The following is a 19,928-nucleotide window of genomic DNA, read 5'->3' as shown; positions in this document are numbered from 1 at the left end:
TCTATATTATAGACGATATTATATTGCATAACGTGAAATGTATATATTAAATTTCATTTTAATAAAAGAAAGAGAAGGAGGAAGTCTAAAGTGGAGACTCGCAAGAGATGGATATACGAAATAATTGCATTAATTTATATTAATATAAATTAATAATATATTATATAGTTTTTATATTTTATATTTTAATATGTGAAATGTATGAATCCAAGTTCATATTTGAAGTCTAAAATAATATAATCAAATTATAGATTAGAAAGATGGAAATATTTTTGTTAACATAGAAAAAAAGATAGATAACTTGATTTACGGAAATGTTATGTAAAAGTTAGTTATTATTTCAATACGAAATTAATAACCAACTAAATACTTTGACATAAATTAATCCGTTTAATCCTTTGCTCCCTTTCCTTTACGTTTTATTGCGTCACAACATTTAATATCGCAAAACGTGTTCTCGAGTCAGCAAATTTCACGTTACCTAGCGCACAGCTGTTGAAGAGACAGCTTCCACGTTCTCGCTACTCGCTCTTGCCGATGATTGGTAAGCCGATTAATGACCGGTCTCGCCGTTCTAATCAAACATTAACTGCAAGAACTCGCTCGGAATGCCAGATCAGAAACTTCGTTGTACGTGAAAACACGAAAAGTACGACCGAAAGCACGCTCTTATCTCGACCGCAATAAACGTCGTTCGATTTCGAGTCTCCTCGGACATCGGGGCTTGGCTCAACTCAGCTTGGCTCCCTTTCTCTCTCTCTCTCTCTCTCTCTCTCTCTCTTTCTCTCGTTCTTTGCGGCTCGGTGCGTGTGTGGCGTAAAAGCGGCGTCCACACGAGACAGAGAAAGGAGACAGAGAAAAGAGAAAGAGAGAGAGAGAGAAAGAGATAGAGTGCCGGTAAGACGGGGGACTCGGGGAGGCCCCTTGCTTCCACCACAGATAAAAATAGATATTACGAGTTTACCGCGGCGCCAAGATTGCGGGGTATCGCGACGATTACGTCATCGGTAGTAGCGCGAGCGGTTGGAGCAAGGACGCCTGTCGCGTCGCCCGCCGTCGCCGTCGTCGTCGTCGTCGTCGTCGTCGGCGACGTCCCCGTCGCCGTCGTCAAATTTTCATGTTTATCTGCGATCGTCTTTTAGCAATTTCTGATGACCGATCGCCGCTGCGCTGCGTGTTTTATTTCGTCTATTGAGCTGTTATCGCTGACCAAGAATAATCGCAATAATTATCAAAAATCATATAGACGCTAGAGATTGTGTACGAAAGAGTTATCGTATGCTTAAGACGCTAGAATGAATAAACGATGAAAAATTTAGGACAAATTTAATTTAATTTAATACAGCCAGCTGTTCTTCGTCACAATGCCTGACGTTAAAGTAAAAGTAAACGATCTTCCCATCACTATATGCCACTAGTGCGGGGAAGAAGGCGTCGGGAGAGGAAACGAACTCGCGAGATTGCGAGAGATCGCACTCGCGAGATGCATCCTGCGATCTTACGCGATACGATACAATGAACGCAGTCACTAAATGTGAGCCAACGCCACCGCAAGCGTGCGAGCGAGCCGACGCGACGCGCATGTGCTTGGAAAATTGGAAGCAGACTGACTTGAAAGCCATGTAATAAAGCAATTCTCTCGGTTCTCTGAAGATCGCGATAAAGAAGCAATTACGAAATTGACTGCAGCTTGCCGCGGCTCTTAAGTGTCCTCGTTTCTCAGCGCCGAGAGAGGGGAAGAGAGACGGTATCATTTCGTCTGGCTGTCTCTTAGAGACGGTATATACGTCCCGCAGCCTTTTATTTTCATAACCGCTCTCGTTTCCAAGGATTTCAGTCCGGTTAAGAAAAAATCCCTCAATGAATCCGGTGCCGGCGACCACGCCGAGAATTACTCGCTGTTCTTTCCATTGCTCAGACTAATTCTTCCAACCCGTATAAGGTCGATTCTACGAAGACGTAGAAGCGCGAAATGCTTTTACAAGATAGTCTAATGATATATATTTAACGTATTAGTATACGTTGGTGTATTAATATGAGAATTGAAACTCGCAGCTCGCCTTTTGGATACTACAGAGAATCTCATTTCAATTCAATCAGAAAAATACATTTTTTTTTATTTTTATTTCGTAAAATATAATTCTGACAGAAGATATAGGAATTTATAAATATTGCTATAATAAAATAACTCTATCGCGGAGTGACAGTCGCAGATATTTATCGTTCGCAGCATACGCGGATCTCGAGTGTCGACCTTCCCAGTCGCATACCAATCGTCGCGCGGGGCGATATCGGCAAGGTGTTTGCACGGGTACGCGTGTAAACACGGATGAGAGAAAAATAACGCGTCGTCCCGAGACGACAGCGTCGGCTAAAGTGTCTGGAGTCTCGTTTGGAATGCGATACCATCGCTGCAGCAATCGTCCCCCGCCCCGAGACGAAACGGGCGTATACATACATCTCGCGAGAGATACCTGTTAAAATTGTAATCCGTCAGTTTAGTACCTAAAATCGAGATGCGAGATGCACGATCGCGAGAGAATTTCACCATCAAAGAATTAAAGACTCGAGAAAAGAACGAATACCCAGCAGCAGCATCGATTGATCGGCACCACTTGCGGGGCGGGGGGGGGACACGGGTTTCCTTTTCGCGATTCGTTAATTATCGAAAATATCGCGGGGGACGGATGTAAAATGACGGAGAACGGGCACACTTATAGGCGTAGGGGAAAACTCGCGCAGATCTTTGGGGCGCGCGATCACTCGGGACGATTCGCAACAGAAGGGTGAGGCGATAATAACGGGTGGATAATAAATTTCTGCGAGCGAGAGGAGGAAGAAGGTGCGGGATACGCGATGCCATCGTCGCAGCACTCGGCCCAAAAGCAAATTCCAGAGAGATTGGATGCAATTACTTATCGACGCGCCGCGCAGCGATCAGCGAAGAATAATGCCGTCGGTCTCTCTCCCCCCTCCCCCTCCCCTCTTCCCCCTCTTCCGACAACTGTTCGCGGTGAACGGCTGGGAGTGTGTTGTTTTGATCGATCCGATATTTTACATTCGTAAATGAATTCGGCGCGGCGATTTATATCTTTGCACGGACGTGTCCCTTTCGATCGACGCATCGTTGAATTTAACATAAACTAACAGCGATGCACTTTGTGGAGTTAATACATTTTCACTGAAAACGTAAAAAAAAAAAAGAAGAAAGAAAGAGCCTGATGCGAATAAAGCAAAGTTAAGTAAAATATAATTCTCAATTGTGAAAAACTATATTTCAATGCAATTATCTATATTTCAGCGAATTTTTTATAAAAATCAATACTTGGGCAAGTGAAGTACTTTTTTCATGTAAGATTAAGACACGATGGAGGAACTGCAATTTTTTATTTCTCGACAGTTAATAGAGGAGTTAAATATCGACATTCCATCTCCGCGACGACGAACAATAAAGAATCCGCGTTTTATAGCGTAGATTTTTATATCGCGCTCCGGTCGATAAGGAAAGCAAATTGCGAACAGCGCTTTAAACGGATCGGTCGCGAGCAGCTGTAACGATGCAAAGCCACCGGAGTGCCAATGTGTTTTCCCAGTTGGGTCAAACACCTTGAAGCTTAGATAAAGGTGGGTATACACTTAGCGAACGAACACCGAATGAACAGCGAATGCGAACAGAACGTTCGATTCGCATTCGACTCGATTCCCTCGTGAAGCGATACGTCAAAGACAATTCGTGCGAGAAAAACGTTCGAAACGTTTCGCATTCGCTGTTCGTTCGCTAAGTGTATACCCACCTTAAGGTTCCCAACCTCGGCACGGCCGAGCCAACTAACTGCGTAACGTGGGTGGCGCATTGTAAGGATCACACTTGTTCCGCGTACGTACGACGGCATTAACGATTTTGCACGTGAAAAGATAAGCCGCATGCATCAATATAAAATAGTTTACGTAGAATGTAGAAAAAAAATTATTTAAAAAGACAGATTTCCATCTTCCATTCGTCATGATTAAAAATATAGTAAATATAGTATAATTCGATTTTTCATTCATTTTTATATTAAAAATGATAAATCAATCATGCAACCACGTTTCAAAGTATTAATGCAAAATACAAGCGTTTTACACACGATGCGTAATATATATACTTATTTATTAAATTAATTGTATTAATTATTAATTATTTCTATCATTTCTGCAATTTAATATTGTAAATATATATATAATTTTAAAAGGGGTTTTTTTCTTGCTTTTTCTTCATCTTTCTTCATTTCATAATTACTTTACATTATTTATTTCGTATAAATCCTTGATTATTTGACCCCGATTCCGAAGGCAATCTCTTCTCTATCCTACTTATTCCAAAAAAAGAAGGAAAGAGAGTTTCGCGATCCGTTCGTCCGCGAGCGCGCGTGAGATCACGCTGGCAGTCGCACCGCATCGGGGTCGACGGCTGTACGGTAAAGGTAGTAAAGGTAGTGACCGTGTCGCGTATATATATCGGCGCTCGGAGAGACGTGACCCTTGTCCTTCAAACGGCCTTTCTACGAGCGTGCGTGCGCGCGTGCGCGCGACTCCGTATAGGTACGCGTTGCATACCTAACGATACGCGCTCTCGTAAGAAAGCCGGCCCCACCGACGACGGCTCCATTGCGATCGCGTCACGCGTATATGTATATATTACGCCGATCGTGTCGCGTACGAGCGCAACGACCGCTCCAGCTGTAACAGACGGGGGGGGGGGAGGGGGGGAATTTCTCCGGGAACGTATTTGCCAAATTCCTCACCTCCGAACCGCAACCGCAAAGATCCATTCCTTGCAAGACGCGACTAAAGTTTACTCATTTGCGACTCTTCGGGAGCATGTCTACTTTGTCGTGTCAAAAGCGTTTCGACAATATCGCAAATATTATTCTGGTATTTCCATCTTTTTATTTCTTTAGAAATTATAATATATATATATATTTTTTTTTTAATGAAATGATAATATAAAGTTTCATAGAGTGCATCATAAAAAAATATCATTTATTATTACATTATGAGATTCCGTATAAATTTATTTATTTATTTTTTTTTTGCTTAAATATAAACGTAAGATTTTTTTTACTTGTAATAAAAATTAAATATCGCGAAAGGGATAATAATAATAACAGTGTCTAATCCAATATTATAATATTCGTGAATAAATCTTCTAATCCTATTCATTATTGGACTAGACCTTTTAACGACCTGTCTTAATCTGTCAGGCAGCAGTCAATATTATTTATGTCACAACGTCTACATGCAATACATAGTACACTCATCTATTAATGAAGCGTATTAAGAAGCGATTTCGATCCGGACACTTCCATCGAATTAATCTGCGTCAAGAAGAGAAGACGCAATATGCTTTTTCTCTCTCGCGTGTAATGGACGGGAAAGCTCCTCTATTTCTGCCTCGTAGTAATGTAATTTTTGCTAAAAATAATTCCCCTGTCACATTTTATTACATTTCGAGGAATACTTTTATATACGTACGTATATTGATGCGGCTACTTTCTTATAGGCATATTATAAACGTGCGCGTGTATATGTATAATTTGATAGACGAGCAACTGAGATAGAAACTACAGGTTTAGCCGAGCGGTGTTTGCCCGTGATAAGATGCGCGTAGCTTGCCAGTGGCGCCTACATTATATAATTGGACAATTCGGAATATATCAAAGATTGCAGAAAATGCTGCCAGGACACACTTTTACATCCTTAATCTCGCAGTGACGGCATAATCCCTCGCCAGATTATGCGATAATCTCGGGAGGATAACTCTTGATAGTAAAAAATATTTCTTTTATCTTAACAAATATTTATTTGTAAATTACGAATAAATTATATCTCCCCCCCTCCCCCCCCTAGAGAGAATTCATAAAAAATTTCTTCTTCTTTATTGTAAAATAAGCCTTCTACATCGAAAAATGAAATGTTTTACTTGAGTACACTTTAGTACACATATTATTCTCCTTAATATTAAATATTGAATTTGGTATCGTGAAGTTCTTCCTTATTTTTTGAAACTTGTGTACGAACGATTTAAAGTTCTCGCGATAACGTTCCATCATCCAAATATCACGATCCGCAAATATTTACATAACCAGTGACGCTAAACTCTATAGATGTGTTTTAAAATACATCTACTAGAAATCAACCAAATACGGATTATCGCGTGAAGGCTGATAGGCGTTTCTCCGATTCGTTACAACAACAAAAACTGTTATAAGAATATAAGTGATTAAAAGTAATAACAATCGAATGTCGAGCGCACAACGCGCTTTCTCGGACTTAATAAATCGATCAGATCATAAACGACTGGATGCAGGTGCGCATGCATGGAATCATCTTCAATCTCCCGATCTCGCGTGTGTAATCGGAAACGGGAAGAAACTAGACGACTAGACGACCAGGAACTGCTACCGGCTTACCTTGGGAAAGAAAGAGAGAGAGAGAGAGAGAGAGAGAGAGAGAGACGCGCGAGATTTCAGAAGATCAATGAAGATATGTACACCCGTGAATTCATACTACTTTTCCGTAGTGAATAAGAAACCGATGCAATTTTTTCAAATATCTTCGCAAATCTCGACGTTACTTTATATCACGAGCAACGCGTCAAGTTGCATTAGATAAACTTGACATTACGTAATTGCGTAATATGTGTCAATATTGATTGCGTGCAAGTGTCTCACCAAAGTGCCGTGATGCCATTCATCGAAAATTATCACGCGACCTTGCGAAGACGATTATAATCGCGATTAAATTTATATCGCGCGCTTCACCCCGAATTTCTGTGAAAATCAACAGCAATTCACGCGTTCTAATCGATTAACGAGATTAGAGATCAGGAGATCGCGCAGTTTATCATCGAGTCATAGACATATCTAGCGCTTAAATCATTTTTTTTTCCCCCCCCATTTATACAGGTATTGTTCTAAAGTATCAGGTGTTTTGCAACTATCGTAATATTACCAACAATATTAAAAATTTCTGATAAAGTAGAGAAACATGCTTTCAAGTATAATTTCAAATATATTCGAAAATAATATAGAAGTGAGAGATTTTTAGAATAACTTAATTTCATATTTTCTTAAGTTTTTTTGATTTCGGTCATATTTTTGCATCTCGCAGAGCAGAGTACACAGATGACACATCACTCACGTGGTCGAACATATAGATAGAATCGATAAAAAAAAAGATCACGTAAGGATACAGGTATATACGGCGAAAAGCTCTCCATGTCAATCGAGGTGACGCGACGATATCGGGGGCCACGCGCGTCGGAGAGGCGACAGATGACCGCGTCAGCGAGTCGCCGAGTCGAGGACAGACGCCTTTTAAACGAGACTAGCGGGAAGGAAGGAAGGATCGTCCGTCGCGCCGGCGAGGCGCACCGACTGACTTTCACGTGGGATTCTATTCACGAGTCGATCCTTCGAACGAGTGTCCGAAAAAAAAAGATCTTACGCGCTGCTAAAGACGACGACAACAAAGCCATAAACCGTTCGCTTCCTGCGTCGCGTCGTCTGTCCGGTTCTGAATGCATTACATCGACATCATCGTCGTCGTCGTCGTCGTCGTCGTCGTCATCATCGTCGCCGTCGTCGTCGTCGTAGAGTTCTCGCACACGCAAACTCTTAACACGTATGGCATAAATATCGGCGGAATAATATCGCGCCACGCATTCCGAGAAAACAAATATGCCGCGGTCTCTTTGATGAGACATTCTCAATCATATATACATATGTGTGTGTGCATGTGTGAAAAGAAAAAGATAATTCTATTTATAACGATTATTTACACACATATGTGCAAATGATATATATATATATATATATAATAAGTACAAGTTATGCATGCTTAAGTGGCTTTATGTCATTGTAAATTATTTAACGGCGCGTCTATAAAAATAGATCATCGAAGCAACGTGATGCATTTATTAAGACTTTGATGGCGTCAGAATGTCGCCGCAGCACGCATCGCTGAATAGGCAAGATAGATCCGACGGATAAGGCTCGCATTTAAGAATTGCATCTTTCTCGAGAACGCCCACTGCAGGCTTGCAAAATTACACGGGGAGCATAGAGCTTGGATATACAGGGTGTCTCGCTTCAAACTTCAACGAGATTCTCTAACGAGAACAGTCAAACTTGAAATTGAATAAATCGCCGATATCGCACTCGCCACATTCTCGTCGAAGAAAAATTGATGATCGTATCCGTGGAGAATCTGTCGTTAAAAATTTAACGAGATAACAGCGGGACACTTCGTACAAAGGGAGCACTCGCGAAATGCGTGCACCCCACGCTTACGTACGTGCGTAGTGTATGCGCGTATGCGCATAGTAAGCGAAGATTTATAAAGTCGTCGGGTGTTCGCTTAAGTGCGTGTCATATTAGAAAACGGTACAGCGAGAATATTATTGGCGCCTGCCTGGCAGGGGAATGCGGCGGCGCGTGTTGCATACGGAATCTGAATAAAACGAGAACCCGCGCGTAGAGAGACATTACGCATACATATACACACACACATACACACACACACATATATATATATTCCCTCAGGGGTTCACGGTAGTTGGTAGTAGTCGGGTTTAACGTATCCAAGGTATCCGATGTCCAGTTGTTTTTTGATCGGACCATTAGGTATACCGCAAAAATCATGTAGATATAATTATATATTTCCTCCTCTCCCCCCACCCCCCAAAAAAAAACTCGCTCAACTCGGAACACATACCGGGTATTGTGAAACAAGTAGGCGAGCGCACCGCGAATAGTATCGCAATAAAATCGTTCAATTTATTTTGGTTCCCCTGCAAGAGGAGAGTGTCGGCCGCGCGGCACGAGGGCTAAAAAAAGACCTCCTCACCTCTATTACGCGCGCATGGCAGAGGCGGCGGCAATGCTCGATGAAAAGGACACTTGGCAGCGCTTATATTTTCGTTGGCCCTTATATCGACATCGCCCACTATGCGCACTCGCGCGCCTACCCGACGCGCTGTCGTTAGACTTTGATAGTATTTTCGGAGAATCGATATTAATAACCAGTGTTCACGCACTCTTTCGCCGCGACTATATCGACCAGTGTTTATCTCTATTGGATTGTATATATATATATATATATATAATATACAAAAAAAAAAAAATTTTTCTATGGCATAAAAGCAAAAATAAAAAATTGAGAACAATGATGTCATATACAACTTACTAACAAATATTCCATTGATAAGATCGCGCAAAATTAAAATTTCAATAGGTAATCAGCTATGATAAGGAAGAAAAAAGACACACTTAGATTTCCGCTGAATGTGCTAATGTAAAATACAAAATATATTGCCCGACCATAAACAAAAATCGGGACGTGAGAAGGAAGGAAAAAGTGATCGAAAATTAGCATAGAATTCGTCAGTAACGACAGTACTCGTAAAATGAACCGTACGTGTCCCGAGATTATCTCATCGTCATGATTCTTTTAAGCCTGAGAGATCTCGCTGCTCTCCTAAGAGCGCTCCTATAAATCTGCAGGATACACGTGTAGCGCGGTCTTCGGGATAGAAAGAGAGGGAAAGGAACGAAAAGGGTCTCCTAGGTCCTAGACGATCCTAAAAAAAGGCTAGCAACGGCAGTAACCTAACGACCGTCATCGTCGTCATCACGGAGCCTCTCGTATTGTCCACAAACAATACGCTCGTAAGGAGATACTACGCATAGAACGTCCCAGCGCACAGATTGTGCACGTATACGTGTGTGGGTGTGTGCACGAGACGTACACAAGGGAGATACGTGTTGACGCTTTGTAATGGCAGAATAAAAGATGGCCCGACGCCAGTGAAGGCGCCACATACCAGGCGCCGCCTAACCACTCTTCTCCTCCGTCCTCCTCGCGCGCGGTCCATTCTCGCTGTCTCTCTTTCTCGTCCGATCCCTCGCTGTGCAGCATTACGTCCCTCTCCCACGACAGCTGTCTCTCCCTCCTTCTATCTCTTCATCTTCATTCCCTCCGCTCTCTGCTTTCATCTCTACACGATAGTCTGTTCGTTCACTCTTCTCCTCGGTAAATACGTACCTTTTCTCTCTCGCTCTCCCGGCAATTTTCTGTCCTTCTCGTGCTTATCCTTCCATCCCTCCGCATCCTCTGTCTCTTTCTGTCTTTCTATGACCCTATACAAACACGGCCGCACGCATAATAGACGCGTATATACGCACAGTGGAATGTGTGGGGGCTCGTACGAGTCGTGCGCGTGTGTGTTTTACATGCGTAATATGTGTGCACGTATACGGTGCATCTGTTTTTCGCAGATTTCGCCGAACGTTATACCCACGGCGGGCTCTCATTTCTTCTCTTTCCTCCCCGTCTCCCTTCTCTTCCTTATCTCTCGCTCTCGCACGCTCGTTCGAGAGATACGCGCATTGAAACCACGTTCGATAATTTTGCGAGAGCGCTCTGGCGCACAGTGGCGTCGGTAGCACGAGGAAGTTGAGGAATTTCTCTCGCAGAATTTGAGAAAATTTCAAGCGAAGAAATCGATATCGTACATTTATCGGGATACAACGGGCGAAACGTTACGTAAATCTATCAAATCTTTCTTATAAAATCGGAAAGATTATTGCACCGAGTTCCAATTCGAATTATAACAAGCTACGAGATACATCGAATCGACTTTATCACCGGCGGGTTAACTCTGCTTTTTTTCTCTCTCTGATAAGTCTTATCGGAACCAGGAACTTGCGGATTCTTCCTCGGAAAATTCATAAAGTTAAACTAGCGTTCACTCTCCACATTCGAGATTTTGATAGCACTGATTTTCTCTATTCTAGGGGGAAAAAAAAAATAATATGTGTCGTATAGATAAATCACACGGCGTCGTCGGCGCGCCCCTTAGGCGGAAAAGGAATGCCGCGAGTCGTAACGACTTTCGAGACGGCGAAAGTATGCGTACACCACGCGTCGGAAGAAGCGCGCACGTGTCCCGTGATTGATTTAGCGTCGCGCGATCGGATTCGACGCGTAACGAGCTCTTTGGTCGCGTTTTACGCTCGTAGGGATTCCGTAACATAATGTTTCGACGGCAAGTCTCTATAGAAAGTTCTCGCGTGACTTTTCGCTCGGATCAAATATATAAATGTATTCAAAAATATACTGTTCAAAATTAACACAGCATGATAAAATATCATCCCTGCGCACGTCTTTGTTAAAGAAAAATCGTATCTGAAGTTTACAAAAGTCATTTGGTGAGAAATATTTCATAAATCTGAGAAATTTCTCTCTTTATAATATATGTATACAATTTTAAATTCTAGATTTCGCGATTACTTTTTTTTTTTTTTTTTTTTCTAAACTGCAACTTGGAATCTTTTACGATTCGTAACGCAACACTTCGCAAGGCGAAGCTGTCGATCCCAATCGATGGATATCTTGTAGAAGAGTGTCGTTGCACCAACGGAATTCCAGCGAACGACCTTCGTATATTTTTTTTCATTCCGTGCGTATTCGCGTGCGACACGCGTATCGCGTGATGCACGGTATGCGCGTCGTATCGCTCCGATCGACAACAAAAGGGGTTTGTTTGCGATTGTCGTCGTAGTCGTCGAAAGAACCATGTTGCATAGCCAATTTCTCTTATAATTTTTGATTCTAGTAGGAGAATCCCCATTTACGAAACCTTAAAAATTCCCGTCTTTTTGTACGCACGCTTATTAAAAACCTTAAAATATATAATTTAGTTTCCTTTTAATAAAAAAATATGTCCCTGTACAATTTTATCTAGAAATTCATTGAGTATTATAAAGCAAGAGCCATAAAATTGTTAATGTTATTTTGTGTGTGTGTGTGTGTGTGTGTGTATGTGTGTGTGTACAGGGTGGGGTATTTATGTTGAGACACCTAAATATCTAAAAAATAAAGCAAGATAGAAATAAATGTTTCAGACAAAAGTTGTTCGGTTCTAAGGGGGTCATAAGATGGTGCTATTAGTTTGACCTTGAGTGGAGGCGCTTCGGAGATTTCAATGTCAATCTTGTTTTTTTAAATGGAAACACCTCAATTTTTTTACATAAATCTGATTCCTTGCAATATTCTGCATAAAAAGTTATAGGGGTATGATGTTTAATAATTTACGAGATATTTTATACTTTATTTTATTACTTTACTTCGACATAATTTTACATAAACTATGAAATATTTCATAAAATTATTTATTTTGCAATAATGTTACCTTAATATTTTAAGCTCAAAAAATGAGAGACGTCAATTAGCGTAAAACAAGATTGACAGTGAAATCTCCAAAGTGCCTCCACCCAAGATCAAACTAATGGCCACCATCTTATGACCCCTTTAGAACCGAAAAATTTTGGTCTGAAACATTTCTTTCTATGTTGCTTTATTTTTTAGATATTTAGATGTCTCGATATATAAATGCTCCACCCTGTATATTTAATTATCCCCAAATAATATGTCAGAACACTGTTCAAATTTCCGATCGTTCGTAGTGTTTTTAATTTTCGCGGCGACATTTCGCTTCGCGCGCATAACGCGAAACACGATTGTTGCATCGAAACGACTTCGCTGAATCCGCGAAGCGCCATGCGAAGTATATTGAATGTTATTCGATAAGCATAGATAACGTCATCATCGTATATTAATCGTTCATTTATCGGCACGAATCGCGACGATTGTCCGTTCGGGTCGCGAATTAATATGCGGCGATTTAATATGCGGCCTAATGTACATTAGGCTGGGAGAAATTAGCTATTTATATCGAGCATAATAAAATAATAAAATTGCACGGTCTGTTAAATCGTCGTCGTCGCCGCCGTCAGAATCATCGAGACGCATTAGACGCGCGCGATAAATTTCGCGCGAGCATCGTTCCTTTCTCGGTGTGAACTTTTATCTCCTAATAATAGTTACGAAACAAGTCGCGAGGCCGCGATCCTTTAATCCTTTCGGCCCTAAACGACGAGGCGTAACTTATGGCAACGGTAGCGGAGCGCGTAGGTCCTTGCGCGAGCGAACGCCTTTCTATCGATCGACATGTTCGATACCGATAATCTCGTAACACATGTAACTTCTTGCGATATGCGCGACGAAGCGTTAATATCTCAATATTTTATTTTTCCAACTACAGCAGTAGCTGAAAAATTAATCAACTGGACAAATTGATTTTTATGTTTATATCGCTTCTCGTATTTTAGATTGAGCAGTAGCTTTCTGCGACGTTTGATAAACCGATATCATTTTCTCAGTATAATTATATAAAGAAGATTGATGCAAAACATGAGAGAGGATCTGCCAACAACTTTCGTGTGCTATGAAATAGTATAACTTATCTCTTCTCTCGATTTATCGTTTAAAAATCACAGATAGTACTAAATGAGTTAATCATGACTCAGTATGTCTCTATTAATCGGCGATGCTTAAATGATTTAAAAATAAATGTTTGCATTTTATTCAGGCGTCGCAAAGAACGAAAAAGTTTACCATAATCGTTTATCATATAAATAAATTTATGATAACACGATAAGTGATAAATATATTAAAAAATCACATACACATACACACACACATAGAGAGAGAGAGAATGATAATTTTTTTAGTTTTTAAAAATATATTTATTAATATAAAGGAGAACTACTCCATTGAAGAAGGTTATATTTGATAAAACGAATGGATCGATAACCATAGTTTTCTTTTCTTGGGAAAAAAAAAAAAAAAAAAAAAACTGTCGATTCGAGCAGCGCAAAAACTTGTCGCTTTAGTCATAAAGCGAAAGGGTTAAGCTATCGGATGCAATGACTTATCCGCGTCACTAAGTCTCGCACAACGGCGATTGACGCCCGTTCGAAATTATGATGGCAAAAAATCTGGAGCACGTATAACAAAATTGCTTGACAATCATTAGCGAGCGTAAAGAATGTGTACGTGTTCGCCGTTACGCGAGACTTAATAGCCGAGTCTATCCTTTCCTCTATCTCCCTCCCTTCCCTTCCACCCTTGCTCTCTCTTATGTGCGAGCGCTGCACATAATTCTCCCTATATTCTCTCCTTCGTCGCTCTCTCAAACGCTCCTCTACTTGTTCTCTCTATCTCTCCGTGTATCCATGAGCGCGCACTCGAGCGGAGCGCGAACACGATACGCAAAATATCTATTCGTCTCATCCGGACCGAAATATGCATATAATGCCCAAAGGCATGAATTATTTCCCGCGCGCGTAAAACGTTAATTCGAGGGAAGATCGTCGCATAAATTTTTATCTATTGTATCATCGGCTTAAACTTTTCACAAGTTATATAAAATTACTTTACCCGCATTTTAAGCACGTGCAACTAAATAGGATATAAAATAATTTTTTATTTTCTAAACGCGATAGAATAGCTACAGATATTCTAAATACAAAGCGCGCGCGAAAGAGAAAAGAGACACAACTTTATAGATATAGATATTAATAAAAAAATGTCTACCGGAAGAATTATATTTTTTGCCGTCGAATTTTAGAAAATGCTACGCTCGTAAACAATGCTCATCGCGATGTAGAATTAGTGTTTTACCGAACGCTCACCAACGCGATTTTGCTTCGATCGCGCCTCGTAATATCAGAAGCTGCTGATTGAAACACTCGGCCGCGTCTCGATAGACGAGGAGGCGTGAGAGCGAGCTTCTCGGAAGAGCATGCGAACTTTGACAGATGGCCTCGTATAACATCTCTCTCTCTCTCTCTCTCTCTCTCTCTCTCTCTCTCTCTCTCTCTCTCTGTCCTTTCTTCGAAAACTGCAGAGAACGTTTATCTCGCTTCGTAGCTCTGCCGCCGGCGGCCTCGGTACGGTATAATTTAATTATTAATTTAACGACGACAAAGTAACGATCGCGCGGACAATGAGGGGGCCCGATTATCTCAACGCGACGTGACGGTAGTAGTGGTGATGGTAGTGGTGGTGGTAGCACATAAACTCTGGGATGCATTATAATTTACGCCGGTATTTATGCACTCGTATACGTAAGCGAGCCTATACGCACGCAGAATGCGCTCGATATGGTAGTGATGGTAACGAATCTCCTCGTTACGGAGAGTCAAGCGAACAGTCTTTCTTCCGCGCGCGCGCGCGCGCGCACGCACAGTATGCAAATTATTCCTCGAAGATACTCGACGTAATTATATAGGTCAATAATGTTATCGATAAGCATCGCGATCGTGTCTGCGCCGCTTTATAAGCACGCAGTGTTTCTCCGGGAGCGGCGAGGTAGCGACGATCCTCGGAATCAGGATCGTAGCCATTATATAACGGCAAAGGCAAAATATAGAAACTTTTAGGAACACCATAGAACACCGCCTTTCTCCCTTCACTCTTCTAATAGATGGTAATAGAAAAGAAACTTTCGTATCGCCATAAAAAAATGTAACATCTCAATCTAATTTAATTAAATTCACGGCGCGGGGCATCCCCGATCAATAATACAAAACTTAGGAAATTGTTAAATCGATCGCTTAAACAGACGCAATTTGGAAAACTGACGTATTCGACGATATTGTGGGGCTCGGATATACAGTTAAAGAAGAGCACTTCTGGATCTATTTTCGCTCGATCGAAAGATCGAGGCCGTCGACCCAAACGGATCTCACAGAGCCGAGAGAGAAAGGAAAGAGATAGCGAGAGAAACACTGGATCGCGCTTTGCGAGTCGCGATATTCGCTCGCTCTCTCTCTCTCTCTCTCTCTCTCTCTCGCTCTTCGCACTCGTCGACTACGACGAAGAGGAGGACGATGACGACGAAGACGAAGACGAGACGAGGGGCAATCAATCCGTCATTTTATTAAGAGGCTTATTTCGCGCCGCGATTTCATTCCCACTCAAGTGGCCTGATCCAATTCGATTTCATGGCGTTCCTCACCGCGCGCGTGTGTGCGTGCGTACGTTGTCGCTTGCTCTTTTTCATTGATGGCCCCGGCTCGTGTGCAATCGTGACTGCTTGTTACGCGACACGACGGATAAAATTATCCTTTTAATCTTATAGTTGCGGAGCGGCGAATGTCTTCTCGAAATTATCGACAAGTAAGATAGAAAAATGATACACGCGATACTGACTTATACTTTAAGAATTTATTACTTCCATATAAAAGATTTCCGTTCGTGTCTCTAAAAACGTACTTGACAATTTATTTTAATTGCATGTTTAACGTAAAAAAAAAAAAAATTGCAGTAGAAAAAAAGAGTAGACAATTGTTAGAAATTGACAATATATAAGACTATAATTAAGGAAATACGAGTTGCATGAATCACGATAATTTGCAAAACATAGAACTGATAAATCTCGCGGCCGAATGCGTCGTAGTCGCTAATTGAAGCGTCTTAACCCTTCCACTTATTTTCCCGTCTAACGAATCGTTAACTCTTAAAGTTAACAACTTGTCACTATTATCTACGTGCACGACTTAACTCTTTGACACGTTCAAGGAAACCTCATATATTTCACGTAATTCGAACGAGCCATATTCCAATATAGGAAACTTGATGTTCGCATTCGTTTCTCATCTCAATATGCGCTGGGAAGAAATCTCTTTCCTTTAAGGAAGGAAGGAGTTTGATCCGGCTTTTCCAGCCGACTACAAGTGACTTTGACCCCTCTGGAAGGGTTGACCCGCGGGAAGAGCACTGTAGCGAAAATGAAACTGAGAAACCCGTATCGGAAGAAATATCCATGATGGATAATTTTGTCGAAAATCTGCACAATACTTTGTGACTTGATAAAGTACCGAATTTTAAAAAGACGTAATAAAGAATATCCAAATAAAATAAAAATACTCGTTTTAATGCCCAAAAAATTAAAGATTACGCGACATATATTTAATATACTGTAATAATGAAAAAAATTGTTTCATATTAATTAACTTGTATAATTTAAAAAATGATACAATAAGAAAAAAATTTGATTTTAATTTTAAATTGAATTTTAATTAGCGAGATTTTTATTATATATGAGAAACGTGTGCTTGGTATTTAATATTAAGAAATTATAGTAAATCATTCAATAGTCTACAAACTTTTCTCAAAGAAAATAGTACATTATTATTCGTCACGTTCGGGGAAACACTGTGCGCATTCATACTTTTGTTTCTTGACAGTTAAGCACTGTCGAGGCGACGGTCTCGACGGGAGATCCCAATTCAGGAAAGCAATTCTGGGATACGAGATGAATGGAACCAGCTCGTCTATGTTCCTGGTTATCACGTTAGGACGGAAGGGTGGCGCCAGTAATGATTTGCCCATTGAGAAGGGATGCGGGAAAGAACGTTGTGGACCGGCGGCGACGTCGAGTGTACCGAAGGAGAGGTGCGGACACGAGCAACCTGTTGCGTTTATACAGTGCCGGAATATATCCGCGTGTCTCTCCTCTGCGTGGCAGCACCCACACGCAACATGTTGCAATCCCCGAACCTACGACTATAAAATATTTGCGCGCAACCGACCGTACTCGGAGCTCGAGAGCTGCCTCGACACTCGCGTCGTGCATGTAGGTGGACAATTTATCGTTGCGGGTAGCGAGAGCTTTGTGCTCGCGCGAATCGGGAATGCGGAGAGAATTCACCCTGCAGTCACGTTTTTATTTGACAAGAAATTTCAAGAATTTTTATGACAAATAATTTGATATATAACATTATATATATATATATATATATATACACATATATATAATAACAGTGATAGAATATATAATAGTGTAAAAAGAAAAGGGGGAAAAATTTTTGTCGGAAATTTTTGAAAGAAAAATTAAATTATTCCAAACACATACAAATAAAACATAACAATGTATATATTAGTGATCATGAGAATAAAAATTCTTCAATCAAATAGAAATTGTGTATAAATATTTCAAATTTTAGCTATGCACAATCACATATTTAATAATAATAAAAAAAAAAAAAAAAAAGTTGATATATATGTGTTGCTTATAAATGAGATCACATGTTAATAAGACTTTATAAATTTTAATTAGAATCTGTCAGAGCCTGTTTTTCTTTTAAAGATTAATCACGTTCATTGGAGTATATTTCAAAAAGTTAATCAAGAATAATCACGAATGGATAAAACGTCGGCAACAAAGCTTCTCATTCCGCGCTCGAGATTCTTGACAGACAAGACGGACGCATTTCGATCGATCGTCGGCCGAAGGCGGCACGGCAGGCAGCAAAGAGTAAAAGAGAGGGATAGAGAGAGAAAGAGACCTAGCGCCAAAATAAATCAATAAAATAGCAAAGCCGAGTCGGGCATGTAGGTGCATACACATGCAACGTGTATGGCTGCATATATACGTATGGATATGAGAGGTGAGGTGGAGAAAGAGAAAGAGAAAGAGAGAGAGAGAGAGAGAGAGAGAGCCATGGCTTGACGCGATGGCCGAGGAGAGAGGAGAGCCGAAGCAGGCGAACGAGCGAGCGAGGTCGAGACACGCGGCAGCTGTCTGGCGCCAGGGGTCCCCCTGTTCCCTCAAACAGTCGCGCCGAATGCCACCCACCTTAGCCAGCCGACCGACCTATCGTGCCATTCTCAAACCTGCCTGCTTCCCGGGAGCCCGTCCGGCTCTCTCTTTCTTTCTCTCTCTCTTCCTTTCTTTCCTTTCCGCACGCATTAACTCCACGTTCCTGCGACCGTCTTCCATTCGTCCTGCTGATGTAGCTTGCGACCGACAACGCGTCCACGTTGACAGACCTCGACGACTTTGTTGCCATAGATACGTTTGGCGAGAAATTTCAAGAATTTTTATGTGACAATTGATAGAATAATTTAATATATAATATTATATATACAATTATTCACAATAATCGAATCACTAAATATCGAAAATCCACATTTTTTCTAGCTCCGTATAATTTTTAAATTATAATCGATGTATTTTATCGCGTTGAAATATATGGAGAGGAAAAAAAAAAAAAAAAAACGAAGCCTTGAGAAGATTTAATCAGCGACGAAAGTTGGAAAATGCTCAATCGAGTTTTGATATTTCTAATTCAAACGATATTTCTGTTCCCTCCCGGAAGCAAAGCGTGTTCTATCTATAACTGACTCGAATAAAAAGGCTACTGAGAGCGTGTTTATAATTCCGTGCCATCCTCTCCGACGCGCTCTAAACTTCACGTATCATGTATTATATCGATCGCGTGCAATATCGTGCAAATATATATGACATTTACTAAGTCAACGAAAATGCAATTGCGTCCAAACGATACTCATTTTGGTAAACGAGGCGCTGCTGTCGATGAGATAGATCAAGCATGCGTCTATATAATGTCACTTTTAAATCTCAGGAATTCCAAGCCTGAGTGAGAAACGCTCACTAAATTTTCTATTACAGATAATACATATCTACTCATATATTTTGTAATAATAATCTGTATGTATGTGTGAAACTGATACATCATAGCTACCGAATTTTTTGATTTAATAACCAGCTTTGTACACTTACACATACACACTAGTAATCTTATATTAATTGACTTTTGCCAGAAATTAAATTACTTTAAATAAATGAACATATGTATACATTATATACATATTAAAAATTAAAATTTTTATATAAGTATATGTAATCAAAATTAAAATAATTCGACTGAGTGTAATTTTTAGAAGAGTTTACATTTAATTAAAAGCATAATTCAAGCGTCAAAACCCCAAGATTCCAAGAGAGGGATTTGGTTAAAAGTGACATTTAATAGCTTATACTGTTATAGTATAGCGGAGATGTCTTTTCAATTTACGATCGTTGTGGTAAATTGCACTTTACGTGACCACTCCCGGATTAAATGCGCAAACGACGCGAGCGTCGTCTCTTATTCAGAGTCTTATAAGTTATAAGATCGCGAGAAGCACCGGGCAGAGACGCAATTTGCTGCCGGCTTGGGGAATGTCTGACGTCG

At 40.7% G+C, this 19,928-nt stretch overlaps 1 protein-coding gene across 3 annotated transcripts in view; it reads right to left on the bottom strand.

Moving 5' to 3' along the window:
* The window catches only part of Dad (Daughters against dpp), a 57,679-nt gene that overhangs the window by 2,785 nt on the left and 34,966 nt on the right, over positions 1-19,928 (bottom strand). The window lies entirely within an intron of this gene.

Source organism: Polyergus mexicanus, unplaced genomic scaffold, assembly GCF_030449975.1.
Source record: "Polyergus mexicanus isolate NDT 795.1 unplaced genomic scaffold, iyPolMexi1.0 SCAF_2, whole genome shotgun sequence".
NCBI classification, from domain to species: Eukaryota; Metazoa; Arthropoda; class Insecta; order Hymenoptera; family Formicidae; genus Polyergus; species Polyergus mexicanus.
Note: the sequence above shows the minus strand (reverse complement) of the source record. Positions and strands in the feature narration are given on the sequence as shown.